The sequence below is a fragment of the Vipera ursinii genome (assembly GCF_947247035.1).
Source record: "Vipera ursinii genome assembly, chromosome: 3".
NCBI classification, from domain to species: domain Eukaryota; kingdom Metazoa; phylum Chordata; class Lepidosauria; order Squamata; family Viperidae; genus Vipera; species Vipera ursinii.
In genome coordinates, this window is record NC_139516.1 from 115,332,098 (window position 1) to 115,350,658 (window position 18,561).

General features: G+C 39.2%; 1 protein-coding gene and 1 long non-coding RNA gene across 3 annotated transcripts in view; one reads left to right on the top strand and one right to left on the bottom strand.

Moving 5' to 3' along the window:
- LOC310637229 (pre-B-cell leukemia transcription factor 1-like) overlaps nucleotides 1-18,561 on the bottom strand; it is a 78,277-nt gene that overhangs the window by 27,978 nt on the left and 31,738 nt on the right. The window lies entirely within an intron of this gene.
- Nucleotides 5,586-14,437, top strand: LOC310638415. Of its 2 annotated transcripts, none has more exons than XR_014492102.1 (5): nucleotides 5,586-5,709; nucleotides 7,961-8,006; nucleotides 10,715-10,908; nucleotides 13,273-13,500; nucleotides 13,992-14,437. It is a non-coding gene; the product is annotated as an uncharacterized lncRNA (long non-coding RNA). The 2 variants fall into 2 exon arrangements; XR_014492103.1 differs by having other exon boundaries at nucleotides 13,996-14,437.

The window sequence follows — 18,561 nt, forward strand, 5'->3', positions numbered from 1 at the left end:
CCATGTCACATGGCCAGCATGACTATAAACCAAGGTGCACAGAATGCTCTTACCTTCCCACCAAAGTGGTACTTATTTATCTACTCACATTTGCATGCTTTCAAACTGCTAGGTGGACATAAGCTGGGGCAAGTAATGGAAGCTCACCCTGTTGCACAGCGCTCGGAAGTATTCCACAGTAGAAAAATGTCTTGCCCCCAATACTAATATTTTGTAAAATATTCCAGCTGATATCCACATCTTTAATATAAATTATTAAAAGGAATTAATTTCACATCTTTAAATGTTTGTGAATCTTCTCTTACTTTGACTAAAGTAGTAGTTAGTACTTTAGTTGACAAAACTAGTGCCTAAACTAGTAGACCAGCAAAATGCTGTGCACGTAGTATACGTAGACTTCAGTAAGGCATTTGATAAAGTAGACCAAAACCTACTCCTTGGTAAGCATGAAAAAGGTGGAAGAGACAACATCACCACCAGATGGATCCGTAACTGGCTGGCAAACCATACTCAATGAGTAGTCCTCAATGGCACTACATCCACATGGAGAGAAATAAGCAGTGGGGTACCACAAGGCTCCATCTTAGGCCCAGTACTCTTCAATATCTTCATCAATGTCTTAGATGAGGGAATAGAAGGGGAACTCATCAAATTTTCAGATGACACTAAACTGGCAGGAATAGCCAACACCCCAGAAGACAAGCTCAGGATCCAAAAAGATCTTGACAAATTTGAACAATGGGCCCTATCCAACAAAATGAGTTTCAATGTGGAGAAAAGCAAAATCTTACATTCAGGCAGGAAAAATCAAAGGTACAAGTACACATTAGGCAAGACCTGGCTTAAAACAGTAACTGTGAGAGGGACCTTGGAGTCCTAGTGGACAATCACTTGACTATGAGCCAGCAATGTGCAGCAGCTGCCAAAAGAGCTAATACAATCCTGGGTTGTATAAACAGAGGCATAGAATCAAGATCATGCGAAGTATTAGTACTGCTTTATAAAACCCTAGTGAGACCACACCTGAAATAGTGCAACCAATTTTCCTCACCATACTACAAAAGGATGTTTATTTATTTATTTTTATTACATTTATATCCCGCCCTTCTCTGAAGACTCAGGGCGGCTTACAAGCTTAGCAGTAGCCTTCATTCTATGTATATGCCTGTTTGTTAGGGCTTTCACACACACACCCAAGCGGCAATATTACAAAGTCAGCTTATTGCCCCCAACAATCTGGGTCCTCATTTTACCTACCTCGGAAGGATGGAAGGCTGAGTCAACCTTGAGCCTGGTGGGATGCGAACCTGCACTAATTGCAGGCAGCTGGTGTTACTTAAGGAGGCATTAGCCCACTGCTCCACCAAGGCTTTAGAAGAACTTCAGAGAAGAGCAACTAAGATGATCCTGCTGCAGGACTTGGGTTTGGCTAATCTAAAGAAAAGAAGAAATCGGGGAGACATGATAGCAGTATTCCAGTATTTGAGAAGCTGCCACAAAGAAGAGGGGGTCACGTTATTCTCCAAAGCACCAGAGGGCAGGACAAGAAACAATGGTTGGAAACTGATCAGAGGGAGAAGCAACCTGGAATTAAGGAGAAACTTCCTGACAATGAGGACAATTAACCAGTCTCCAGAAATTGTGGGGGCTCCATCACTGGAGATTTTCAAGAAGAGGCTAGACAGTCACTTGTCTGAGATGGTATAGGTTCTCCTGCTTGAGCAGGGGGCTGGACTAGAAGACCTCTGAGGTCCCTTCCAGTTCTATTCTATTCTATTCTATTCTATTCTATTCTATTCTATTCTATTCTATTCTATTCTATTCTATTCTATTCTATTCTATTCTATTCTAAATTATATCAACCACATTTCTGTTGTGCAATTCTATTTTTTTTTTGTTTCATTCTGTTGTGTACTGCTGCTACCTTGCATGTAGGGGTCTATTATTTTCAAACAGCTGCATTTTCAAATCAAGATTTAAAAGTGACATTAGAAATTGGGTAAGATCTATAATATACAGATACAAAAGAAATATTATGGTAATTATAATTTTGGAGAAAGTACACTGAGCAACTAAGTAAATTTAAGTAAATTTTCTCTTCTATTTCCCACACCCATTCACAAATCTGGAATAAGAATGCTATAAACAGATATTAAATCTTTCCATCACAAGATTTAAGATGTCCAATTAATTTTTTTTTCTCCAACAGGCAGCCAAATGTGGATGCAGAAGATTAAAAGCTAAGTGGTTTAATTAATATTAAATTTATTTGCTACTTTACTACTGAAAGCATCGTAAAATTGAAAACCCAGTTATTTTTATGATCATCATGCTCTGCTTTGATCTTTGATCCATGGAATAAAATTACACAGTGTAAAGGTTATTCTGCTTTACTGTACTTGTTTAATACTATGGTCGGGTTGTGGAAATATTTTGATATTAAAGTGTGGCGCTGTCCAGATTTTCTGGAATGTCACTTCAAGAAGGTACAACGATAGCCACCAGTTATGATACTTGTTGTGATGTCTTTTCAGAACACAGTTGTCTCTTTTTCAAGAAGTTCTTTAATTTGTTAATTTACCAGATAAGCTCCAGCTCCCGCATACTTTTCCTTCAGGTTTTCCTCACATTATATATGTGAGAAGTCCATGTCAGTTTTGCTGATTCTGGTCCATATTGGACATATCTGACATTTCAATATCATGCTGGTATGATGTCAGAAAACACCATTGCAAGCAATACATCTACAGCACCGGTTATTTTTTCTGTTTGAACACACGCACAGTTAAGCAACCAAACCCTAATGGGTGTTTTTTTTTCAAACATATTCTTTGTTTCAACACAAACACTCAGTTTTACAACAGCAAAAATAAAGTGTGGGGAAAGGGAGGAAGGCAAATACAGATTGCAAAGAAAAAAAAAGGAAAGAACAGATTAAAGATATTTCTTACAAAACATGGGAATTCAAGGAGTTGCAGTCCTAAAAACTTTTAGCAGTGCTAAAACCTACACTGATCGATATTGTATATAAATTTAATACCGTTTTTTAAAATTTCCAAATCCCACTTAAATGCTGAAAGCACATATTAATGTTCTTGATTTCCTGAATTCAGGGTTTCTTTCATTGCTTTCACCAGTTACTAGTGATGGCAAAGGTGGTAGCCCTAGTCAGATAATCCAGATGTAGGAAACTTTAGTAGGAATTGAAGTAATAAAAATATTCATTCCAGTAGCTGTTATTTTTTAAGACCATACATTGGAGCTAAATGGATCTTCATCAAAGATATCAATGATTAAAGCAATCAAAGAAGTATCCCATCTTGTGGGGGAGGAAATTCAGTCTTAGCATCATGTGAAATTCCTGTTCCTTGACCCACCTAGAAATATGAGTGGGTGTCCAAAATGTAGGAATTAAACACAAAAAAGGACACAAGATGAGGATGTGGAAAACTCACGGCAACTCTCCTATTCCCAAACATGCTTCTCTGCTGACATTGGCTTGAAGCCTTGCTCCCTTCTTTCCCAATGGTTAGAGTAAAAGACCTAACCTGAATAACTGGGTATCTGGGTATCACCAGGAAGCTCTGCAGGAGGTGTCAAGAATGGCTGGAGCTTCCTTGTGGCCCATGCATACCATATAGCAGTCTGGATTATACCTAAAACTATTAGGTATGTATGTGGAAAAAGGAAAGTGCATATTATCATTTATGTGAAAGGGAATTCTACTCAAATAAAATGTTCTAGTTGCAGTCAAATGTGTTCAGACTGCATGCATGTATACACACAGCACAGATCTCTCTCCCCTACCATCTCTGTCCAAACAGTTTCTGTTAATCCATTTTCAACAATGTTTATCTGAGGCCATATCCAACCAGATTTGTTAAGCCCCCTCCTAACAACTTGTTGTCACAGTCCATTACCAAATTGCATATAGTTATATATTCCACTAATTAGGCTTCTAAAATATCATTAACATGTCTCTTGATCATTAGCATAACGTATGAGGCATCCTCGTTAGGCACGACTCAAGTTTGTTAACGTGATAATGAAAAGGCACAGGGCTGGCATTATGGGAACTGAGCTGATAGGAGGCTAGGAACATCAAAAGCAATGAAGCTAAACAAAAATACCTGTGTGTGTGTGTGTGTGTGTGTGTGCACGTGCACGTGCGTGTGTGTATGTGTGTGAATGAAAAATAGAATTCAGCATCTTTGAATTAGGGCCGTGTTCCAGTCTGAAGAAGCAGAAGTTAAGGGGAAATGCATAGGTATGTGCACTGGAGCACAGCTGTGGTTTTATAGAACTCAATTAAATCAGCTCTTCCAGGATAAGGACCATTGAAATGGATGAAACTATACATTTCCTGCATAGTCCCTATGTGGGGGGTGGAGGGGGGACAACAAAACCTATAATCAACAAACAAACTATTTCTAGATGTAGGTGGAAAATAACAGAAAAGGGGGGGAAACTATTGTTTTACCTCAGCCTTCAGGAAATCATAAAATCACAGAGATTTTAAGAGCCCCTAGAGTCCCTATTGGGGTGTCAACAGAACCTCTTTTGTTGTCCAGCAGCCTTCCTCCCTCCCCTCCCCTTTTGGTTTATCATTGGCCAGTCCATCCAGTCAAGCCCCTCCCCATGGCAGCCACACACACACACACACACACACACACACACACACACAGTGTAGTTTAAGTCTTCTGCTCAATATAGTATAAACGGTGCTGAAGAGGAGTAACTGTAGCTGTTGTAGAAGTGAGAAGAATTAAATGAACATGCATGGGACATTTTTTTTTAAAAAAAAAGGAAAACCAAAGCCAAAGGGCCAGACTTGTACATAACAAGGAATCACAAACTCTCCTCTCTCACTTCCCAGGAATTTTTAAATGTATTATTTTCTCTTTACAAAACAGACAAGGGAAAAGAAACTTATGGCAAAGGGAATGGAGGATTTCACACAGGGACGCAGTTTAAGCCATAGTGTTTTCATTTAATTAGCTGTCAGATGGCATACGGTAAAGGCAGCAGTTAATCAAAAGAGGCATATCAAGTGCAAGGTGGTTTCATATTTCACCTAGGACACTCTCAAAGTCTACAGGGAGAAACAACAGTTTACCTTTATATTTGAATCTATATAAATTAGTACAGGGGTGTCAAACTGCTGGCCTGTGGGCCGGATGCGTCACACGGAAGCCACGCCCACCCCATTGCCGGCAATGGCAAAACAGTCAAAATACATCGTGCGATGTCACATGACATCGCGAGTTTGACATGTCTGAATTAATTAATTCATTTATTTAATCATCTATAGCAGTTGTAACCCACAGAATCAACCACAAACTTCAGGAAGAGTTGCCTTCTCTCTGCCATAGTGAGATGTAACTAAATGTAGATTTGGTCACATGAACATTAATTTTTTTTTCCTTCTTCCCAACCTCAAAGAATGTTGGAAAGCAATTGTGAAAAGGGGCTTGGGGACTCAGGTTCTGCATATGGCAGAGGAAAGAAGAAAACGGGTTCAAACACAGAGATAAAAAATTGGTCAAATCCATCTGAAGGCTACTGGTCATCACTTCTGATCACATCTTCAGGCCATCAGTACAAAAAAGACACTGAGACTATGGAAAGTATGCAGAGAAGAGCAACAAGGATGATAGATGATACACGGTCTGGAAGTTAAATTGTATGATGAACAGTTGAAGGACCTAGGTAGGTTGAATCCAATCTAAGAGAAGACTAGGGATGATAGGATAACTGTCTTCCAGTACTTGAGGGCCTGTCACAGAGAAGAGGGATCGGCCTATTTTCCAAAGCACCAGAAGACAAGACAAGAAGCAATGGGTGGAAGTTTGTTAAAGAGAGGTCCAATTTGGAACTAAGGAAAGATTTCCTGACATAACAATTAATCAATAAAATAGCTTACCTCTCAGAGTTGTGGGCCCTCCATCACTGGAGGTTTTCAAAGATAGACCAAACAACCATTAGAATTGGGATGGTATAAAGCTCTGCCTTAAGCACTAGAAGATCTCTGAGGAGTAGAAGATCTCCGAGGTCCTTTCCAGCTGTATGATGCTATGTTCTATACCAGACATGTCAAACACAAGGCCCAGGGGCTGGATCCAGCCCACAAAGTGGTTTCATGTGACCCGTGAAGCCATCCTGGAAACAGTGAGGGAACGGCCCCCACTGCCTTGGCCCTGGCCCAGAGACCCTCCTTCTGCCAGAGACTCTCAGATCTGTCCCACTCCTGCCCGGGCCCTCATAGGCACCCTTGATGCGAACGATGTAGAGCTGGCCATGCCCACCCAGCAGGCCATATGCACTCTAGCCACGCCCACCCAGTAGGCCACGCCCACCCTGGCCATACCCACCCTGAGGGCAACCGCAATGCTGATGCGGCCCTCAATGAAATTGAGTTTGACACCCCTGTTCTATACTATGAAAAAACAACAACAACAGAACAATTCCTTCTGGACCTCCCCTATGGAGCATGTAGTTAGGAAAGGACTCCTCCATTCTAGTCTTTCTTCTTTTTTCCAGTCATGTGAATTCCAGAAGCCAAAATCTTCATGCTTCTTCTAATATGTTTTAAATAATCTTGCCCAAGATCATTAAAGAATTTGAAGGCTTCCACACTATTTGTCTTACCTTGAATAACCGTAATAAAAAATTGTTCTAATTTGGCCTTTGAATGTTTTCTAACAGTCAACATAGCTAATTTGCCTATCCTGCAGATGTTTATTTAAACTATGGTAGGGAACCTCTAATCTGTATAACTAATGTTGCCGGGGAAGAGATTTGGAAAGAAGAAGCACACATTTAAGAAAAAGATGAAAAACAAGACTGAAGAGTCAATCAAATGGATTTTTAGTGTTGTTCTATGTTGATGTAATCCTTTTTTTAAAAAAAACTGAATCCTTTCTATGTCAAGCAGATTAAAATGAGGCATAACTCATAATTTATTATAAATGCCTTTTCTGTGAAGTAGCAAACAAGCACACTTTCAGACAGCAAGGATAACAGGAGGGCTTGGCCTAAAGAAAGAATTTGAGCAAGGCAAATATGGATGATTTTGGTGGGATTCTAACCTGAGGTTGGCTTATTTTATGGAAGCTAAAATAAAAGCCACAAGGAGCAAGGGAGGGAGAAATTAACGGACAATCAGCAAGGGAACAGTGTATTGCCTCCGAGATTATTAAACTATAAAAAGCTCTCACTCGTTCATTCTCTGTCTCGTCCAAATAGGCTTTCCATAGGCAACAGTTGTGATGGCTGATTAACAAACATAGGATATAAAATACATTTCCCCAATTGTACACTGCAGAGACAATATTTCTAGTTCAGGCTATGGTGTGAAAGCCCCAAAACCAAATGTTGTGGAGTACCAGCAGCCAGGTTAAGTTAGGGTGGGTTATAATCAAGGTACCTGCCATTCCAAAAGTTTGTCCTCCCATTCCCCGCCATCCCACAAAGTGTTTGAGGATTGCCTACCTTTCTGAAGAAGGACTTCATTTCAGTGTTGAAAACATACAAATCACAGTGACCCGGTGACTGTACCCTCCATGACGCCAAAGCACAACAGCAGGAGGGGGAGTGTAACATAAAACCATCAAAACACCAGGAACAGAGAAGAAAGGGAACCATAAAGCTATTCAGCCTAATCCCCAGTGCTGGCTCTAGAAGCCCTCCTCCAATTAATTCATACCTTATTCTTTCCTGAAATAAATGGTCCCAACTTTGGAGTCTTCTATAACACAAAAATAATCTTTCTGCAAAATTTCAGCAAGTTCAATGTTGACCGAAGATAACACAGTTAAAAAAAATGCAACTGATAGGGTTAAGTTCTGGGGACGCATCAATTGTTTTTTAGAAGCCAGATTTTTCTTCTTGATGAGCAATCGTTTTAATGTTATATAGGTTTTACAGAAATAACTTGTACTATACTTTTTCTTTTAATCAGTTCTGACTTTCCAAAAACCTGGGAAGGAGAATATGAACCATGTATGGTATGTATGATAAATAATTTGAATTTCCAGAATAGCTGGTATATGAATGTTTCCAGTATTTTTCTGCAACTGATCCTAATAGGAATGTGCAAGCCAATAACTACTAACAACATAAAGAGTTAACAAAAAAGAAAGACACAGAAAAAAACAAAATCCTATTTTCGAGTTTTGTAAAGACTGAAGATAGGAGAATGGAAATACCTGTATTTTGGAAAGACTGCAGCAAAATAAAGCAGAGAAACTGAGTTTTGGCAATACAAGAGAAAGAGAAGGAAATACCTCCAAATTTATTGCTAGAGAAGTTTCAAATTAAAAACAAAGAGACACAATTCCAGCAGCAATAGGCAGACTGTAGCTCTGAACCTAACAACATACTTTGTTTTTTTCATTCAAATGATCTTGTTTTTATTCAAATAAAAACCAGACCAGTGTTGCACTAAAACGATTCAGGGGCTTTATCTCTGGATACTATTCTGATGAATCCAGGAACATCCATGTTGTCAAGTTACCTCAGAAGAAACAGTTCTATCATGAAGACTGTAATCAGAAAAAATTCAGCATCACCAATAGTATGCCACAGGGTAATTTATGAATCTAAGTTGAATTCTCACTCTATTTAGACTACTATAGCATCTGCAATCCTAAACGAAAGTAGCCAGGTCTTAATAGATCTCCTGACAAGAATCCTTCCAAATAGAGATGCAACAGCTTGAATGTAAAGCTTTCCACCTAAAAATCAAGCAATCTTAATCATATGGGACTACTACCCATATTTTAAATCTGCAATGTTATTTAAACTGGCCACACATCCCAAGATTGTTAGGAAATCATTATTTTCAAATAAGAAAATGGGCTTTGACTAAAGGTGACTTTTAACTGAAGCTTAGATTTACCACTTAGAGTTATGGATTTCAATTCACACAATACTCAAAACTCTGATTTGTTCATTGCACTAAGATAAACTGGCCTGGTTTCCCCACAATAAAGTAAGCTGTAAAATGCCTACTCAGCAGTTTGAGTGCCCTTTAGATTTTAACTTCCAGAATTCCTTGGCCAGCACATTGTTCAGAATGATGGAAGTTGAAGTCTACACACTGAGAGCACTAAGCCTGGAAAAACTGCCACTGGTCAATATTTACATGGCTAGATCACTTCATGCAATATGCTAAACCCAAATCCATAGAAAAACAATACAACATGTGAATCCTATTATATTGGAACATATTGAATGTACTATATCTCATGATAAAAATCAGGTCTCCTCCTCCACCTAGCCTTGAAATCTATAGCGAGAGAAAGATTAAATGAACTAGACAACTCCTTTATGCTTGTTCTGCAAAAGTTGGAGAATACTAGTTAGCTGTTACCCAACCCAGAAGATTATAACATGGTGGGAAAAGTGCAACATTTGGAGTGCATCTTATTACAACCGCCCTGTTAACACAAAGCACGAGAAAGTAGGAAATGTTTAGGCAATCAGCTCTAACTAATATTTGCAACTAAACATCAGAAGGTAACATTACATCAAAAGAAAACAAATCTGCCAAAGATGCAAGAGAATCAAAACCTACCCCACACAATAGGGATTAGCCTCTCCTATCACATGAATAAAATGTTATCCATAATGTATTTTGTGTGAGTTTGCAATATGATCTCCATAAGGGAAGGATAGGTATGAAATCTTTTCCCAACAAAACCTGGATGCAAAGTTTAGGACTCTGGAAAACAGCACCACCTAGTTGTGGCACATTAATTTGCTATCATTCTGTGAAGGTATTGATTTAACAGCTAACCAGTTTAGGTAATTTAAGATCTAATGTAATGATGAGAATGACTCAGCAGGGTTTGTGTCTCTTTAAGAGCATTGTATAAAGGGAAGGCTCTGCTGATGTATTCTCTCTCTTCTGTTTCTTGCTGCAATTGTGGTTAGTTGGATCCTGTTGTATTAGCATGTGTATGTATATTGTTCCTGGTATATGATACTGTAGATAGTGTAAGATAAACCACCATTTAATACAAACCACTGTTTACTGTGTTTACTCCTGGATTATCTCAGCGCAATACGACTGTGCATGCTCTGACAGGTATGGACCCAGAGAGAGGAGAAACCCAGTGAGAGTTTGGCCCAGAGCCACAGAAATTAAGGCTTGTGGTTTGTAGTGGTTTGTGGTGGTAGCAGGCAACATGGACTCAGTCAGCGTAATGGGAGGAGGTTTCGTAGTATCTTGTCTGAATGCGATAAACTACTGGTGTCTGAAAATGGAGATGTACAGTACCTGAAAGGGAGGAGTTGTGGATGATAGTTACTGATCCATCTGCAGCCCTGTATGATGGGGATTGGAGAAAGAATGAGAAAGCATTGCCCAGCATAATCCTGAGTTTAGAAGACAGCCAGATGATACATGTGCAGGGTCTCCCAGAGTGCTGGAAGCCTTGCACAGTGTGTACGTGAGAGAGACTGCAAACAGCAAAGTAATGCTGACAAGAAAGCTATATAAGGCCCAACTGAAACCGGGAGAGAGCATGTCTACATATTTGCAGTCCATGAGACATTCCTAGAATTAGAGGAAAGAGGGATGACTTTTACTGAGTCACATAAGGTGTATGTGGTGCTCAGTTCATTGGATACTTCATGGGATGTCCTAGTGACCAATTAGAATCCATGAAGGAGAAGGACTTAACCATGAGTTATACCATAACATCCATAGATGCCAGCAGGGCAGCCAAGAATGTTTGCATGGTGAAATACTGCTTCAAGTGTGGTTCTACAGAGCATCTCCAGAGACACTGCCCAGAGAGGAGAAACAGAGGAGCAGCGAGACAAGGTTGTTGAGCTACACAACCAACATTTTCCCTGGCAGCAACTTTAATGGAGAAAAACACTTGGTTGTTAGACAATGGGGTGAGTCAGCATATTGCAAATGACCCACAAATGTTTTCAAACTTAAGACCAGCTAAGCAAACTTTTGTTAGTTTGGCTAATGGATAACAGCCTGCTGTTAAAGGGAAAAGTAAAGTTTATGTAACTGGTATTGGAGAAACATTGGACAATGTATTATATGTACCAGAGTTAGACCATAATTTACTCAGTATTTCGAACTTGGATGATATGGGGTATAAAATACGGTCAATACACCATCAGGAAAAGTGGGATGATTTGTGCACAAGGTGTTAAGCTGGATAATTTATACGTGTTAGGGAAGCAGCAGAATGTTTGTGCACAAACACTTACAAATACTCCCACACATGATAATTGCATGCATCTATTACACAGGAGGTTAGGTCATACAACTTTTAGAGTGCTGCAAAGGATTTCAGACCTAGCTGAGGGACTTAACATTAAGCAATGCAACACATATTTAGATTGCGCTATTTGTAAGGAGTCAAAGTCCAGAGTGTATCCTGTATGTAAGAAAAACTCAAGGCAAACAGAGTTTTGCAGTTAGTGCACACTGATTTAATTGGTCCTATGGTGTCCTCTCTAGGAGGAGTTAGGTATGTACTAGTCTTAGTAGATGACTACACCAGATATGGGTTTTGCTATTTATTAAAGAGCAAAACAGAAGTTCTACAACAGTTCAGGCAATGGGCGAACTTGTACAGTGTAGAGTGAAGATATGGCCATAATGTATGCCAGCTGCAAACAGACAGGGGACAGAGTTCATGTCTGACAATTTCCAAAAGTGGCTGAGAAACCTAGGCATAAGGAATAGATGTACGAATCCGTACTTGCCAGCAGAAAATGGGAGTTGCTGAAAGGAGGAATGGTGTATTGCAAACCATGAAAGACTCACTGCTGGCAAATGCAGGAATGAGTAAAACATACTGAGAGGGAGCCATGAAAATAGCTAACTATTTAGTAAACAGGGTATGGAGTGTTGCTATAAATGAAATGCCACATTACCTATTAAATGGAAGGAAACCTTCATTGGCTCACCTAAGGATATTTGGCAGTTATGCCTGGGTGCATATTCCCAGAAGTACCAGAAGGAAAGGACATAAAAAGGCCAGGAAACTTAGGTTTGTTGGATATGAGCCAGGTTCCAAAAAATATACATTCACAGATGGAACAAAGAAGGTTCTGATTTCAAGGCCTGCTAGTTTTGCAGAACAAAACAATTGGGACAGGGTGCATGTTAACACTGAGGTGTTCATGCCAACATGTAGTGCTAGTTCTCAGGAATAAGAGGCTACATAAAGGCCAATGAAGAAAAAACAGGATAGCAGGTCAGAAATAGTAGGAATAGCAAGTGGGGTCAGAACATATAGTCTAAGGTATAACCCCATAATTACCAGGAGATGAAGTCATTGCCTAAAGTAGAACAGGATAAATGGAAGGAGGCAATGGATAGAGAAATGGAATCTATGAATGTGTATCAGGTGTTTACCCTTATGAGATTACCAGACGGACAAAAGGCTATGGGATGTAAATGGGTATATAAAACGAAGCTGTGCCAATATTTCAGGACAATGTTGCATGTATAAAGATGGCAATGGGAGAACGTATCAGAAGCAGAAGCAAACATGTAGACATAAAATATTGTAACATCAGGGAGGCTGTGAAGGATAATCTGGTAAAGTTACATTATTCCACTGACATCAATATAGCCAATATGTTGACTAAGCCTTTAAATGTAGGCAAGCATCAAGAGTATATAAAAGCATTTGGGTTAACAGCTTTAAATGGGAGGAGTGTCAAGGTATTGATTTAACAGCTAACCAGCTTATGTAATGTAAGATGTAAGATGTAATGTAATGATGAGAATGACTCAGCATGGTTTGTGTCTCTTTAAGAGCATTTGTATAAAGGGAAGGCTCTGCTGATGTGTTCTCTCTCTTCTGTTTCCTGCTATAATTGTTTTTTTTTATCCTGCTGTATTAGCATGTGTATGTATATTGTTCCTGGTGTATAATATTGTCGATAGTGTAAGATAAACCAACATTTAATACAAACTATGGTTTAAAGTGTTTACGATTATCTGAGAGCAATAAGACTGTGCACACTCTGACACAATCTAATAGATTGCTATCCTAACTGACAGGAGGAGGATTTAAATTACAGTGTTGGAGAGGGTATGTCCCAAGTTGACCTTCCCTTTCCCAAAGCTTTTTCTACCAAAATGGATGTTTTAACCTGACTCTAAACTGAATGCTGAGGGGGGAAAAAACATTTCAAAAGTATCTATGTGGATGTCTATACACTGTATATATGCAGAATACATGTATGCAGAAAAAAATATTCAGCTAGCATCTTCTTCTCATCTAGATAATAGATTAAAATAGTACCCTTGGAGATTCTTGGAGAACCACAGCCTACTTCTTGGTTAGATAGAACAATGTGGGATAGACTGTACCATCATCAGGTGGATTCACAGTTGGCTGATCAACCGCACTCTGTGTGTAGTCCTCAATAGAACTACATCTACATGGAAGGAAACACTGCAAGTTTCTGTCTTGGGCCCAGTGCTGTTCAACATCTTCTTAAATGACCTAGGTGAGAGGATATAAGGGGAACTCATCAAATTTGCAGATGACACCAAGCTGGGGATATTGCTAATGACAGGCTCAAACACAGGCTAGAAGATAGATTCGAGATTCAGAAGGATCTCGACAGATTAGAGCACTGCTCTATCCAACAAAATGCAATTCGGTGGTGAGAAAAGTATGGTCCTGTACATAGGCAAGAAAAACCAAATGTACAGGTATAGAATAGGTGGTACCTGGTACAACAGTGGTAGCTGTGAGAGGGATCTAGGTATCCTAGTGGACCATCACTTAAGTATGAACCACCAGTGTCCTGCAATAGCCAAAAAAGCCAATGCAGTCCTAGTGTCGGGTGCCCAAATCCTTATTGTCTCCCTTTCATATATACTTTTGTGCTTTGCTTTGAGGCCTGCCATTCTGCTGGGGGGAGGGGGTATATTGGTTTTGGCTTGAGATAACTTTTGCTTTCTGCTTTTCTTCTCCCACCTCTATCCACTTGAGAAAGGAATGTTTCTCCCTTATCTGGGAGATGGTTACAGAGAAACAAAAGCTGGAGAAGACTTTGAGATGCATGCCAATTGTGCCAGTAACCTGACATTGTGCCACCTGTGGATTGGCTGGATTTCAAATGGACATTATGACATTGGTGGGAGGAGGAATATTGCTAGTTTAACTATACCATTTGAGCGGGATTTTCCCCAGATCTCGCCTTGACTTCCCTACTGTCACTGACCCCTAATAAAAGTTTCCTTTTGAGACAATGCCTGTTTCAAGAGTTCTGCTTTCTTGGGTGATTATCTGAGGAGGGTCCTTACATAAGGCAAGATCTGCACAGTACTCAACCCAAAGAAGCTTCTGCCCTTATGGGGGACTCACAACTGATTTCTATGGAGGAGTTCCAGGAAGAGAAATAGGCCAGAGATCTCCTCTGTCTGAAAGCAAATGAAAGCCTCTCCAGGGACCTGGAAGAAGGCAGACCTTCTGGTGAAGAAGATCAGGCCAGATGTTCACTCAGGATTGGTAAGAAAGAAGGATGGAAGGAAAAAGCCCCAAAAGTCACTCCTACCCAAGGCAGAGGAAAGAAAAAAGGGTAGGACAAAAAGCAATGGGTAGAAGCTTGTAAAAGACAAAATCTGGAACTAAGGAGAAATTTCCTGACAGTAAGAAAAATTAATCAATGGAACAGCTTGTCTCCTGGAGTTGTGGGTGCTCCATCATTGGATGTCTTCAAGAAAAGATTGAATAGCTATTTGTCCATGATGAAATAAGATCTCTTGCCTTGGGCAGGGTGTGTGTGTGTGTTTGGATTAGAAGTCCTCCAAGATCCGTTCTAGGCCTGTGATTCTATGAGATTTACAGCCACTGCAAATTAGATCTGTGGATCTTGTGTTTTTCCTTGTAACATTATCTGAACTTGTTTGTATGACAGCGCTTCCTAATTTGATCTCTTCAAATCATTTTGGGTGCATAACTCCCACAATTCCTAGTCCGAAGGATGCCATGCTGAGGCAAGCTGTTTCCATGAAAAAGATTCCCATGAAGAAACAGACAGCAAGACCTCCATATATTCTGTGTACTATATTTTCTAAAACAAGAAAGATCAAACATATGTCAAATCTCCTTGGTAATTGTGGAGCTGAACCCATTTTATTATTAAGTCCATGTGGTGGAAAAATGTAACCATCTGTTCAGGCATGTAACTGGGTTCAACTGCAGCCACCTTTGGGAAGAAGCAGGACAGCTGTTAACTACGTACAACACTGTAAAAATTATCAAAGGGGCCACCTGAAAACTTCAGTGGGAATTTACTAGACCAAAATAGGGAGACTGACATTAGCTAAGATCTCAGCCACATTCTTGCAGAAGTGCCATCACTGAAAGTAACATCTGAGACTGTCTCACCTTATTCTCCCCAACAATAATGGCATTCTCCAAGTTTGGCATTGTTAGTTAATAGAGTTGGTACCAGCCTGAATAAGATGCAGCCAATGGTATAGGCCTGATTGGTCAACACAGCCAAGAGTGTCTTAAAGTGGTGCAACTCAAAACCTCAAAACCTACCTTTTCGAACAAGCTGGCCTGGCCTGATGGGATGGGGTTGGGTTTTACTAATCTGTTTTAACCTACTTTTTAATGTGTTTTAACTTATTTGTGGGCATTTTGTTTAATTGTTTTTAATTTTTGTATCTTGTTTTTTTAATATGTATTGCCCTGTTCACCGCCCTGAGTCCTTCGGGAGAAGGGCGGTTTACAAATAAAATTAATAATAATAATAATAATAATAATAATAATAATAATAATAATAATAATAATAATAATAACTGGAGCAACAGTCCAAATGACCTGCATCCCCACCTCCAAAATGGATGGGACCACATGCTTTGATCTTCCTTCTATGGTAGGATAAGGGCTTGGGATTTTTTAAACTGTACATTAATACAACTTTAGGGATTACAATAATGCTTTCATGTGTTTCTTTCCTCAGAAATGATTTTGGAGGCTACCTGAAGCATGGAATTGGGTTACTTAGTCAGTAAAGCTATTCTATTTGAAAGACTAGTCACTAAAAATTCCTGTTTGTGTTGTGCATATACAAGAGGGAGTTATTAAAACAAGAGCTGAACACAAGTGAGGTAGCCAAGCACTGCATCTTGAAAAATGAGACTGCCTGCTTTTGTTTGTGTTGCTAGGAGTAAAACCATGTGCTTGCTTTTAAACTCGGCGTTGATTGGAAGGAAGGTTTTATTAGAAGTATTCATCTTATTTTGCATTGATCATAATCCCTGATGCAGAGTTCTCTAATTTTTCAGCTCTTTTTCCTTAATCTGGTTCTGAAGTATTGTCTGCAGATTGCAGGTAGCAAAGGAAGACAGACAAGGTTTCCCAATAACCCAGAGAAAGAAACCCGACACTCTTCAAATGTTGATAAACTACAACTCCCAGCTTACTTCATGACTGTAGGTGTGGGCCTCATTACTGCAATTACATTCCTTCTCTTATTTAGAAATAATTATAGCCTTTTAGGATTTCAGAAACATGCAGCATAAATGACTGCCATGCCAGAACATGTTCTGCGTTAAAAAAAAATCTGAAATTATTATAATGACTCCTTGTATTTCATTATAGTGTTTATTTTGTTACTAAAAATGAGATGGAGCAGGTTAATAACCGAATAAATCCTTAAGTATGCAGGGTAAGAGAAAATCAATGTCCCAAAGGTGCTATTTCAAAAGGCAACTGGACCTTCTTGTTTTTGCTGGAAGACGTTTAGCTCCTCATCCAAGAAGCTGAAGTGAACTGAAGAAGCTTCTTGGTTGAGAAATGAAATGTCTTCAAGCAAAAACAAAGGAACTCCAATTGCCTTTTGAAAAAGCATCTTTGGGACCACCATAACCTGGATGACTGAGAATCTCCACAGACATAAAATCAATATATTGTTACTACTTTGCACAACCAATATTATAGATTTACTAATATTTTCAGAGGATTAAGAATCAGAAAAAAAGAAATAGGATTAAATCAAAGTTGGACAGACTGCCCTAGAAGAATCACAAAAGAAAACACTTGAGAAGATGAAGCAGTCAATTCCCGAATCTTAAGAAACCTTTGGTTTCTAATCTTTTTCATAAAGTGTTAAGTAGCCATACTAATTCATTTAAAAATAAGACATTCCATCCTTACCCTTAGGGAGGACAACTGAAATTTTTAACTACTGGACTTTCAACATACAGAAAATACATGGACCAAATAAACACCTCTCACAAGTACAGTTGCAAACAAGCTTTCAGAACTTAAGATGCTGAGCCCTCCTTTGGAGGAGAGCCCGCAATGCACTAAATCAGGGGTAGGCAACCTTGGCTCTTTTATGACTCGTGGACTTCAACTCCCAGAATTCCTAAGCCAGCATAGTTCCAAAGCTATGCTCCAAAGGACTAAGACAAGCTGAAGTTCTACTATGCCTGCAATCCCATCCAAGCTGTCATGGGACAGTTTGAGAATTCTGCAGAGGACAGCAGATGAAAGTGAATGATGGTGAAGCACAGAATGGTCTGGTCTGCAGCTTTCAGTAGCTTGTTTAAAGATACAAACAATGGAACAGCCCTCAGGCATAATTCATCCCCAGCTTAAGTTTTGCTTTCTAGAAAATGGGAGTTTCTTAATTTGTGAAACCCTTCCCACTGGCAGGAGGAGCCAAATTGAAGTGATAAAGACACGTGCAATATCATGCTTGCTTAAGTTTAATCAGCTAGAGCTTAGACTAATTCTAGTTCATTGTAAAATGTGAACACTCATTATCGTGGGGCAAGGACCTGGCATTCCTAGTGCATAAACCAGTACTGATGATAAAACAAAAATATAGCATTCCTACTAATCAAGGTTGTAAATACTATTCTAAACAAGAACAGCCCGGCTCATTGTTCATTGCTTCTCTTCAGCACATTTCAGAATCACAACAAAATGCAGTAAAGGTAGGTTTTTAGTGCTACAGATGAGGCACATCCCCCACCCCATAATTCACTGCAAGACAACACTGAACACTATGTCTTAATTCTAAAGGAAGGGCAGTGCATACACTAAATTTACTTCAGCAGGTGGGACATATTGTCATGTCTGTATGAAAAATAAAGCATGAAAAGGTAGATTTCTTCAAGGTGAAAAGGAAAATCTAGCCAGAACACTGGACAGTATACAATTAGACTAAAATTAAAATTAAGTGAACTGAGATTGTCACTTCTGTTTTTGTCTTTAGAACTTTATCTGCTTTATGAATTCAGGGACACTAATATGCATGCCTATTATTCATGTTTCATTTACTGTAACATGCTCTATGAGCTATGTATATCAACTTCTTCACCTGCTGCCCCACCACTAAACCATTTGAAGATTTACTCTAATCAGTAAATAATAGACTAATAATAATGACAGAAAGAAAAAGCACAAATGCCCATAGCAAACTATCCATTAATTACAGTAATTGAATTACTAATAATAATTTTTATGAGGTGTTTGGAATATTTTGAACAAAGTATATGAGTTTACATGATCATGGAATGTGTTTATTTAGTACATT